Source organism: Schistocerca gregaria, chromosome 3 (assembly GCF_023897955.1).
Source record: "Schistocerca gregaria isolate iqSchGreg1 chromosome 3, iqSchGreg1.2, whole genome shotgun sequence".
NCBI classification, from domain to species: domain Eukaryota; kingdom Metazoa; phylum Arthropoda; class Insecta; order Orthoptera; family Acrididae; genus Schistocerca; species Schistocerca gregaria.
Genome location: NC_064922.1, coordinates 899,815,659 through 899,828,394, shown reverse-complemented (window position 1 = coordinate 899,828,394; position 12,736 = coordinate 899,815,659). Strand labels below are relative to the sequence as shown.

At 42.9% G+C, this 12,736-nt stretch overlaps 1 non-coding gene across 1 annotated transcript; it reads right to left on the bottom strand.

Annotated features, from left to right (window-relative positions):
* Positions 1-1,094: 1,094 nt before the first annotated feature.
* Trnas-cga (transfer RNA serine (anticodon CGA)) lies at positions 1,095-1,169 on the bottom strand. The gene has a single exon. It is a non-coding gene; the product is annotated as a tRNA-Ser (tRNA).
* Between the last annotated feature and the right edge of the window lie 11,567 nt (positions 1,170-12,736).

Here is a 12,736-nt window from a genome sequence, read left to right as displayed (position 1 = left end):
TGGTATACTATCATATGAAACAGTCTAGTATTGATATATTAACCACCCATCAACTACTGACAAAAATAATGGCAGGGCTATCATTTCATCAACACTATTTCAGCATTCAAATTCATTTAGTTTCTGATAACTGTGATAACCTCCAAAGGAGGCTATCAACAACAAACACAGTTAAAAGGCAAGATCAGTTTAGCAGACGCATGGGGCAGGTAGTCAAGTGTAACGTTTACTAGTTAAAGTGATAGCTGCCAGGGCGGTAACTTGCCTGTCGCCTTCCAAAATATACCCCAAGTACAGTGTTGTCTTGAATACAAATATTAAGAAAACTTAAGAGAAATAATTGCTACTGAAGAAAGGAGAGAGACCGTACTGAGTGCCACAGTTTTCGTTTCTCAGTGTCTCTGCTTAGTGACAAATCACGTACAATTTACAGTTGTACCAACATACCGCCACATCAGATACCGGCTGATATTACGAAGTTACATACTGATAAACACTACAATCTTGTATACATAGTTTAAATCGTTTTATTACTTCCAGTTAAATGCCCTAGACGATTTGTGAACAGATTATACTCTGGCATAGCATGTCCTAGAGAGAATTTTTCTACTTGAGCGAATTGGTTTTGTTCCAACATTGCAGTATGAACATAAGTCCCTAATTGTGGTTTAAAGTGCTGTAAAACAGAGACATCTGTAAGGAAATGCAGAAAACTCCAGATAAATTTCATTCTTCATGCTGGGTTTTAGAATTTCTGATTCAAATAACTCGTGTTTACAGATCACGTAACTGTATTTACTCTTCCTTTATATGGAAATTCCACATGAAGAAAATAATGAGAGACCTAAAACTAAGGTCCGTTGTAGTAACAACCTATCACTACGCCAAATCGCCTATTGCATTTTATCTGATGACTTTACTTGCACTTTAGGGTAAGAGGAGTGCTTGACTTCCATACGACAGTTCTCTACTTGCCTCATGAATTCACAGCAGCAGCAAAGGGGGGCGGAGGTGGGAGGAGTATGTTGCCGTGGCTGTGGTAGTGCGTATGACGCTACAGATGGAATTGAAACGTCCTGGCAGATTAAAACTGTATGCCGGACCGAGACTCGAACTCGGGACCTTTGCCTTTCGCGGGCAAGTGCTCTACCAACTGAGCTACCCAGGCACGACCCACGTCCCGTCGTCACAGCTTTACTTCTGCCAGCACCTCGTCTCCTACCTTCCAAACTTTACAGAAGCTCTCCTGCGATGCTTGCAGATAGAATTGCGGAACCTGGATCATTGTCCCGGGCTCCTGTCCGGCAGCTATTCGCTTCCAGCCCAGGTGACGTCACTCAGGGCGTGCGGCTTTGTTTACCGCTTCCGTGTAGGTTCCACATCGAAGTCTTGAGTCTTTGTCAGCTACAGAAACAAATAAATCATGGCAGGATGTACGGTCGTATCACGCTCTCCTACTGAAAACATTATGAATGTTTTATCCATAATGAAAGGACGAATCAGATTAACTGTAGAATTAAAATGAATGAAATAAAGATAACCGGTCTTTTGTCTTTCTTTATTAATCATTTCATCGCAGCACCCATTCCGCGCCCTCCACCCCCCCCCCCCCCCCACATGGACACACAGTGGGGACGGAGAGGAGGCTGACATCAACAATGTTTTTCCTCTTCATCCGGATGGTGTTAGCGTATATACAGGGTATCCATAGTTAAAGTTTCACTTTAAAAACGCTGTAGAAAAATAACCACTGTTCAGAATAACGTCAAGTTTGAATAGCATATTATTGGCACAGGGAGAAGGGTCTTGGAACAAAAACAAAATTTACAAATGCCAAATGAATCGCAATATGATCTCAATAGTTTGAGTTGTTCATTACACCACGCTCACTGTTCACCATGGATAATTGCAAGAATTCCACAGTCTACAGATGTGGCACTGTTATGTAGAGAGTCAAATGGTTAGAGCGATCAAGCTACTTAAGCGTAGGTTTATAGTTATGAAGTTAGTTTTATAGTGATGAAGTTAGTTGAAATGTAAAGGATTATTAGGAGCCAGAAGTCCTATGAGTGTTACGTTCTGTTGCGCAGCTCAGAGGCATGGTACCGTGACCCACGTGGGTCAGCGAAGCGTCAACACGAAGGAGGACACTGTGTCACTGACCAGCGGAGGATGTGACAAGAAGCAGCTCACTACAATACAGGATATCAACATCGAGGATGGCAATCGGGTCTTTTGTGCCAGAATATTTCACCGAATCTCTGGAGAGGAAAAATAGCGAACAATAGTGGCAGAGAGTCGTATTTAAAGAGCGGCAGCCAGCTTGTTATGAGCGACTGTCGTGAGGAGTTGGAGTGATGCAGAGCTTGAGTCCTATAGCGCCGCCACCAGTTCAGAGTTGTCACTGTCGCCGCAGCCACCGTGACAATGCAGGTCGTCGGCTAGGAGGCGCCAGAGTGACGCCAGCGCTGTAATCATCGCAGTCACTGTCGTTGGACGCCGTCAGCAGGCATTCACCTGACATGGGAGTCATCGCCTGGAGTCCATTGTGGTAACGTACTGTCGCCATCATCCTGGGTGCTGCTTCCAAAACACTGTGACCGGGAACAGAGCTGGGGACCCTGGCCCATCGACGCCAAAAAGCCGCGGCTGGGGATGGTCCCTGAGGCAGGGCACTGACCTGAACCACTGCCGCCGCTGCCAAAACCACAACGGAGTTCCGCGACGGTGGTTCCAGCGGCTGCGTCACGACTCACGGAGCCCCAGCTCCGCTGCCGAGGCTGTGGAGTCCTTTTACACCAGTGAAGTTACAGCCGTAGCAGTGAGTGCACGAGTGAGTATCCGCCGGCCACCTTCGTCGCCACCTGGAACATTACGAGTGGAAGCAAACCTCGCCCAGAGGGGCAACAAACAATGTATTGCAGTTCATCAATAAATGTTGTTCTGTCATCAGGAGCCATCCGTGGACACACCCGCACCATCCCTTTCCTCCTGCCCAGCAGAGAACCCACGTTCGAATTCGGCGACATTCACTGTAGTCCTATGCCTGTTTATAGTAAGTTAGGTAAATCCATCCTTCATGGCAAGATAGTAACACCTCGGATCGGAAAAATCGGTTCTTAATTGTTCTGAGGCCAAAACCCGCAACGAGAAATAAAATGACATAGGTTTTCAATTGTCCTGGTGCCAAAAACTGCATATAAAGCAACATAACATCGATTTCTAATTATCGTGAGCCTGGCGCAGTATGCAGCCCACCGTTTTCTGCCACAAGTTGAAAAAAATGTTTTGGAAATTTGTCGTAAGATACTATGGGACCAAATTGCTGAGGTCATCGGTCCCTACACGTACACACTACTTAATCGAACTTAAACTAACTTACGCTAAAGACAACACACACGCCCATGCCCGACGGTGGACTCGAACCTCCGGCGAGGGTAGACGCGCGAACCGTGGCAAGGCGCCCTAGACCGCCCGTCTACCCCGCGTGGCGGTGAAATCGAGAAACAGCATGTTCCACAAAAGTTGGGAGTTCCTCGGGAGCCACATTCAGAATGCGTTGCGCAGTGCGTGCCTTGAAATCAGCTACGTTTGTCACTGGGGCACTGAACACGTCGTCTTTCAGAATAATCTTCCGCCAGAAGCCACACGGATTAAGATCAGATGATCTGGACAGCCAGGCTGTAGGGAAATTACGAATTATACATTCACGCTATTGAACGGTTGGAATGATCTGGTGTACAAAAGACTCTGATAGCGTTCACCAGTAAAAATACAGGTGACAGGAACCACACGACTTATCTCCTCAGAAAAATACGACCCTACAATAAACGACGCGGTCAACCTGCACTATGCAATCACCTTTCCAGAATGAAGTGGTACTGGGTGACGTGCGTCCAGATTTCCCGTTGCCCATTTTCTGATTCAGAAGGATGTAGGTTGCAGCAAGTACTGGGAGATGAAGAAGCTTGTACAGGGTAGAGTAGCATGGAGAGCTGCATCAAACCAGTCTCAGGACTGAAGACCAAAACAACAACAACATATTCTGCAATTCTGGGTGCTAACATATCCTTGGAGATGAAAATGGACTTAATCTGTTAAGAGAATGTTTCGTGGTCATTCTTCGTCCACATCCATACGAACAAGAAATTCCCGAGTGAACGTCTGTCTTGCTGGCACGTCAGCAGGAAGCAACTCCTGAATATGGATGACTTTCTGTGGATAGCAATGCAGGATGTTTCGCAGGATTTTATGCAGCTTTTTTGCAGGCATGTCTACATGTGCGTCTACCTCTACACTCTGCAAACCACACTGAGGTGCATGGCAGATGATACATGCCATTGTATCAGTTATTATGATTCCTTCCCGTTCCATTTAAGTATGGAGCCTGTGAAGAATGATTACCCTGTGCTCTTCTTCCAGGAACTGGGCACGGATTTTTGTTCGAGGGATCTACGATAGGTTACAGTTTGAAAATGTGTTAACTCAGCAGCAAATGTAGTATAGAATCTGACAGCAATTCCATCGCGCCTTGGAGCTTTGTTCAATTTCAACGATTTCGGCTGTTTCTCAACACCACTGACAGTAACACTTATTTTATTCATCTTTTCAGTGGTATGAGTATTAATTTCTCCTAGGTTTTCCTTTGTAAAGGAACGTTAGAAGACGGAGTTAACCATTTCAGCTATAGCTTTGCTACTGTCAATTTCAGTTCCTGTCTCATTCGCTAGGGACTTTGGCGCCACTAACAGCCTTTACATACGACCAGAATTTCTTTGGGTTTTTTGGAAGATTATTTGACAATATTCTGCTGCGGTAGTCATTAAATGCATCACGCATTGCTCTCTTGACACCCAAACGCATTTCATTCATAACGGTGTGGCAATTCTTCGTTCGTGCACGGCATGTTTGCACACCATTGCCTGACGGCTATTGTCATGTTGTGGCCACATCCTCGGCAGACGTCATATCATCTACTTTCCTCCTTCTGCCACACTGCATTTCAAAAGAACCTGTCTTTTCGAAAGTTGTAATCCACACACTTAGCGGACATCGGACCAATGCCTTTTTTCTCATATCAGTGAGTGTCCGAAACTTCTGCAGGGCTATTGACGCACAGTCACCATTCTTGTAGAAGTGCTTTACCAACAGCGCGCGATCCTTCATGGCCTGTACCGCGCGTCTATTTGTGGGCGTATTCTGACGCTTACAACACCATCTGTTGGTCAAAGTTTTGTTAACTTTTCCCCTTGACGTTGCCCCTTGCGACAATAATATGCTGTTCAAATCTGACATCATTTTGACCAGCGGTTCTCTTTCTACAGCGTTTTGAAATTGGAACTTTAATTAAGGGCTCCCTGTACATAACACAGCATTTCTGCTTGTAAATGTTAGAATACTAGGTTTAAAATACAATAAAAATTATTCCCATTGATGGTTTGATGGAGATGGCATGGATGGTGGTAAGACATTAACGGTGATGGTGACTGTTCCAATAACGTTGACGATAACGGTAATAACGCATCCAGCAAGTCAGTCCTGTTCCCAGTGCAAGCTGTGTGAGAAGCAAGGATTGAGAGATGAGCCCTAATATGGATAAATGGGTCTGTAACTCTGGGAGTGGGAGAATGGTCTTAGACTGGGAAATGGGATGCATAAATGGAAAACTTGTCACTGTTATTGACTTTTATGTACTTTTTCGTCAACACCATATCGGTTTAGGCTCTCCTTGTTCGTTCTAGTTGGATACGGGCAATTAATGCAGATGCATTAGGAACAATGTAATCTCTCAAAAATTACTGTGTTAAAGAACCAGTGTAAATGCGCTTGGTCTTCGACTGTTCGACGGTTAGACATAAGAATGTGTCAGTAGAAAATACTGTAACGAAGAAAAATGTTCAAATGTGTGTGAAATCTTATGGGACTTAACTTCTAAGGTCATCAGTCCCTAAGCTTACACACTACTTAACCTAAATTGTCCTAAGGACAAACACACACACCCATGCCCGAGGTAGGACTCGAACCTCTGCCAGGATCATGTAACGAAGATAATGCGTCTCCATTAAATGTCTGTGCACCACCGAAGATTGGTCTCGAAACCTGGCAGAAAATCCGAAGAAATTATGGTCGTACTTGAAGTAGTTAGCGGCAAGAAACAATCAATGCCTTCTCTGCACGATAGCAATAGAGATTCTATCGAAGACAGTGCTGCCAAAGCAGGAAGTAAATATTCCAGAATTCGAATCGAGAACAGCTGACAACACGAGTAACCTACAAGTAAATATCCTCGGAGTAGTGAAGCAACTTAAATCACTTAATAAAAGCAAGTCTTCTGGTCCAGCCTGAATACCAATTAGGTTACTTTCGGAGTATGTCGTTGCATTAGCTACATACTTAATAATCATATGCAACCGTTCGTTCGACAAAAGATCCGTACCCGAAGTCTGGAAAGTTGCACAGGTCACACCAATATTCAAGAAAGGTAGTAGGACTAATCCACTAAATTACAGGCCCATATCGTTAACGTCGATATGCAGCGGAATTTTAGAACATATATTGTGTTCGAACATTATGAATTACCTCGAAGAAAACGGCCTATTGGCACACAGTCAACATGGGTTTAGGCAACATCGTCCCTGTAAAACACAACTAGCTCTGTATTCACATGAAGTTCAAAAATGGCTCTAAGCGCTATGGGACTTAACTTCTAAGGTCACCAGTCCCCTAGAACTTAGAACTACTTAAACCTAACTAACCTAAGGAGATCACACAGATCAATGACCGAGGCAGGATTCGAACCTGCCACCGTAGCGGTCGCGCGGTTCCAGACTGTAGCGCCTAGAACCGCTCGGCCACCCTGGCTGGCTCACATGAAGTGTTAAGTGCTACTGACAAGGGATTTCAGATCGATTCCGTATTTCTGGATTTCCGGCAGGCTTTTGACACTGTATCGCACGAGCAGCTCGTAGTGAAATTGGGTGCTTATGGACTATCGTCTCAGTTATGTGACTGGATTTGTGATTTCCTGTCAGAGAGGTCACAACTCGTAGTAATTGACCGAAAGTCATCGAACGAAACAGAAGTGATTTCTGGCGTTCACCAAGATAGGATCATAAGCCCTTTACTGTTCTTTATCTACGAGTATATAAACGATTTGGGAGACAATCCGAGAAGCCGCTTTCGGTTGTTTGCAGATGACGCCGTCGTTTATCGACTCATAAAGTCATCAGAAGATCAAAACAAATTGCAAAAGGATTCAGAAAAGATATCTGAATGGTGTGAAAATTGGCAATTGACCGTAATCAACGAAAACTGTGAGGTCATGCACATCAGTGCTAAAAGAAATTCGTTAAACTTCAGTTACACGAAAAATCAGTCAAATCTAAAGGCCGCAAAATCAGCTATATACCTAGGAATTACAATTATGAATAAGGTAAATTGGAAGGAACGCATAGAAAATGTTATGTGGAAGGATAAGCAGAGACTGCAATTTATTATCAGAACACTTAGAAAATGTGACAGACCTATTAAGGAGACTGCCTGCTCTACGCTTGTCCGTCCTCTTTTTGAATACTGCTGCACGGTGTGGGATCCTTGCCAGATAGGACTGACGGAGCACATCGAAAAAGTTCAAAGAAGGGCAGCACATTTTGTATTATTGCGAAATACGGAAGAGAGTGTCATTGAAATGATACAGGATTCGGCTGGGCATCATTAAAAGAAAGGCGTTTTTCGTCGCGACGGAATCTTCTCACGAAATTCCAATCAACAACTTTCTCCTCTGAATGCGAAAATATTTTGTTGACGCCGACCTACATAGGAAGGAACGATCATCAAGATAAAATAAGGGAAATCAGTGCTCGTAAGGAAATATATATGTGTTTATTCTTTCCGCGCGATATACGAGATTGGAATAATAGAGAATTGTGAAGGTGGGTCGATGAACCCTCTGCCAGGCACTTTAATGTGATTTGTAGAGTATCCATGTAGATTTAGATGTAGCAGAAACTGTGTGTGGTAAAACTAAAATGACCAAGAAACATTAAAAACAATTTTGAGTTTTTAAGCACAACGAAGCAATACTTGCATATAACGTTAATTTTTTAATAAAAGAACAGGAATCTTACAGCAGTTTAAATCTTGTAGACGCAATCTGCAATTTCAGTAGAAACATTCATTGTCGTTGTTCTCCCTGCAGTTTCAAGAAACGTGTAAAAAGGAAAACCTGGCTACGGTTATTAAACTGTGCACAGACACCAAGAAGTAGCTATTTTTGTTTCGCAGCGAGCATTTAAGAGAAGCGGGCGATTTGGAAGTAATATTGCGCTAGCTCGTAAGCATCTGTCGCAGCCTTTACAGTGCGAAATAAAAGACAAACTGCTGCCGGAACGAGCGCGCAAACTGCCGCGGCACGTGTCGGCCTTAAAACAAATAACGGCTCCAACTGTCTGGCGGGGAAGGCCGCCATGTTGGAGGAAACTGGACTGCTTTGTTGGTTAGCGAGCGCAAGCCGGCCATTGGTGACCTGTGACTCATTTCTGTAAAATAGAGGCAGACGCACCTATTTTGTAGGGAGAGCGCCTATAATGCAGCTGTTGTTTCAACGAATATCAGAAGCAATGGTGGCCCTAGTAGTCTGTGGCGCAATTCTTTTTATCTCACTATTCGTTCAAAGATCGACAGCAAGCACTCGATGGATAACTAATAAACCTCCTTATTTCTTTAACCGAAATTTCGTTCTAGTATAATGCAATATGCGCTTTCTCATAGATAAAAAATTTTCGCGAAATTTTATGTCTTTTCTTAAAATAATTTTTTATGTTTACTGAATTGTCACCACTTGATTAAAATGTTCGCTATAGGTTTCCATTCACACTCATCAGCCAATCCTACCACACCTGATGTGAAAGCACTGCATCATTTTTCTTCACATTTTTTAAACATCCTTTTAAAGTTCTCGCGCAATATCAGTGGAAGCAGGAAATACTATGATTATTTAAGAGATGAATACTGAAATGTGAATTTCTTGTTATTGCCCTCACAAAATTTTATTCGAAATACATATTTCGTAAATGAAGTTCTATAGTTTGATATATATAACAGTACCAGTCCACCGCGCTGGGTAGCAGCGCGGTCTTAGGCGCCTTGTCGACCAGTCAGAGGTTCGAGTCCTCCCTCGGGCATGGGTGTGTGTGTGCTGTCCTTAGCGTAAGTTAGTTTAACTAATGCGCAAGATTAGGGATCGATGACCTCAGCAGTTTGGTCCCATAAGACCTTACCACAAATTTCCAAAGTACCAGTCCACTCAGTTATTGCTGGCAGTTTCAGGTTAAATTTTTTGAGCTTTTTGCACTGCTCTTCATACGTAAAACTAATTCAATCATTGAATAAAAGATATAAAAGATATGGTTTAATAGCAGACAGAAACAGCATTGTGTGAGGGACTCCCAATACACTGAACAATGGCCTTCAGTTAAAATGAACAATACGTGTAAATTACAAACTGAATTACAAGATTCATCATTATGACACATCGCTTGCTTGGCGATGTTACAATGATGATATGAGACACTACACTAAGAACTGTCTCAGGTAAAGGGTGGAAATGTGTAAGAGTTACAGGTAGGAACATCAAGTGTGGTGTAAGGTGGCAAGAACTATGCCCCTTACATGAAGTCATTAAAGATCATCGAACTCACGTTCAGCAAACAGTAGGGCTGAACAAAAATGACTGCCAAGACACAATGCATCTTGTAGAGAGTATAGTATGGACGTATTGGAATAATTAATGTTGTGTGATGGTTTTAAAGTAATTTACGTGACATGAAAACTTTGTGAAAATGCATCGATTTATTGGAGGCTAGTTTATCCCAGGGAAGTATTCAGAGTTGACCATGGCCGGGTGGAAGCATGCAGCTGGGGAGCAGTAAAGGAAAGCGACAATAGGCAACTTAGGGTGCCTCAAGCTCTCAAAAAGTGGTAACTGGGCGCGGCCTCCAGCTCCTTTTAAGATGAGTGACAGTGAGTGGGTGGTTGACTCCATGCTGGTGTACCAGGAAGCAGATGGAGAACTTGTATGCTTGTTGATAAATGTGTGTCGTCTCGTTTTCAGATAAACATGCGAGAAAGCCGCGCAAAGCTATGGTGGAGCAGTCAACAGAGTCCAAAAAATGCATGTTCATAACTATAGCAACTTCACGCTGAATTCACGGTCCGCAGAGTCTGAAGTCAATCAGGTGAAGAGCGACAGAATCAAATACACAAGCCTCCGATGGGAACATAGGACCAAGGAATTTGAAGTACTGTCCTGGGAGTCAGAATTTCGGAAAAATTGGTGTTTTATGCAGATGGTAACCTTGATGGGTGGCCTGGGAAGAAAGGAAGGGAAATTTTGTGGGAATTTGTTCACTTCACAGAGCAGGCATTGGTCAGCACTGGGAAGCAGCACGTAATTAATGTGACTTCCACTGCAATTGTCATAAGTCATTTTGCTGGAGGGGAAACAGAGGTGAAGAGCAGACTGGCAGAAGTCTCCATAGAGGTTTTCCGTTCCCAGCTTGCCTAGAGTGCGGACATGGCGCTCTTTACTCAGCTTGCCTGAGAGAGAGTGTGCATCTCTGCAGTTTAGGACTTAGCAAACGGAACGATTGAGCTTGCACCTGCTCCGGCTTGAGTTAGGCCACTGATTAATTTGTTGGATCACGTCGGTGAAGTTTCCATGAGGGTTCCATGGGCCGTGTATTGTAGAATTTTTCTCGCATTTTGCATTACGCCTCGGTCTGTCGATATCAATTAATTTTGATTTATCACGCTTTACTCCACATAAACGCAATTTATTCCCACTGCCTGTTAGGAGAGTCATGTAATGTGATGACTGAAGGTCGTGAGATAAAATAAATTTGTGCTAATCGACTGCATCTGTTTTCAATCAAGTTGTTGAAATCCCAAGTCACTTTCTTGATTAATTTTATGTTCAACATTTGCATCTGGTGTCCAATAGCTGAATATAACATCAATGTGCAGCCATTTTCAATAAAAATGTATCAATTCTGAATCAATTAATGTCAACACTGCCACCGCAGTTCAATCAGGAGTCACAGAGCATTATTACTTTCTTTGCGTTATCTGATATTTTCCGCGGCTTGTGGTCTTGCAGTAGTGTTCTTGTTTCCCATGCACGGGGTCCCAGGTTTGATTCCTGGCGGAGTCGGGGATTTTCTCTGCCTCGAGATGATTGGGTGTTGTGTGTCCTTCATCATCATGTCATCCTCATTCACTCGCAAATCGCTATAGTAGTGTTAAAAAATTTGTGGAGCGGCGGCCGAACCGCCCCACGAGGGGTCTCCAGGCCAGCAATGCCATATGCTCATTAATTCATTCATCCAATATTAGCTGGGGAGAACACACGCGAAAACCAGATAAGTGACAGGTGAGGTGTTACAGTGTAAATAAGTGTTTAGACGACACTAATTGCAGACTTTTTTGAACTTCATATCGTGCACAAGTGTTACATGTTTTCGGTTTGAATAATGCATCAGGGTTTCAGGGTCGGCCACGGCACGGCATAATTCAAGTGGGAGAGTAGTATTGCCAAATTGGTGGATTTTCCACTGAAACTGGTGGTTTCTACCCTCCTTTTAGTGGAGAAATATTGCTTCTAGAGGGTGGTGGATTTTATAGTGGTTTAGTAGAATTTAGTTTCTGCTCTGAAAATACGCTCTCAACCACTAAGCTGCTTATGTTTCGAAATATGTTATTTCTACTTTATTTGATTGCAGGAGTATTTAATTTTTACACTGATGCATTAGTCTCACACCAAGCGAACCATCAGACATGATAGATTAGATGCAGGGATTCTCTGTAGAATGAACAGTATTTAGTAGAACCTAACTATAGTTCATTTTCGAGCGAAAAGGGCTTGAGCAGGTGCAGGAAGTGTAACAACTTGTTTCAAACAATGGGCACTCTCTTATTCCATTGTTGCTTCGGATAACTACTGAGCGCTTGTTGGGTCATGCAGGGTGCGTCATGCGCAGAAAAAGGAACTCAACTGTTGTCGTTCGTGGTGTGCACTATACAACTGTGATTCTCAGTCTATGGTATCATTTCACAACTTTGTACGTGTATAACTATGCCAAAACCACAAGATACGCAAAAGTTTGGCTTCAAGACACACATTTAAAACACTGGCTTCAAGTTATTGAAAGTACTGCGGATAAGTTAGCGAAGTACAAATTTTGTGGTACAGTTTCAAGGAGTCAATATGGCGATTTGAAGTCTCATGGGAGGTCAAAGAAGCATCTACAAAATAAAATGGTCTGCAATCTTTTTTTTAACTGATTAGTCATTCATTGATCGGTTTTACGTCTTTGATCACTCTTTGATTAAGCAAATTGTTGCAGTTTGTAACTATGCAGCCTAAAATTTCGTTAAATCAGAGCTCATTGGGAATAAAAAAAGACAGGAGCAAGACTTGCGTTATTCACAGCCATGCATACTGATATACGTGTAGTCGACCATTTGGGAGAGGTAATTAATCACAGTCATGGAAAAGACGAGAAAGTTCAGCTGCACTGAACTAAGTGCACCTCAGTTATAAAAAACGTATTAGCACCGCATTTCACTGACGTTCTAAAACAAGGTTGCAAAGATCAACCATTTAGCTTATTAACTGATGAATCTACTGATATTGCTGTATGTAAATACTTATGATTGGTTATAGTTTATTACAGTAAAT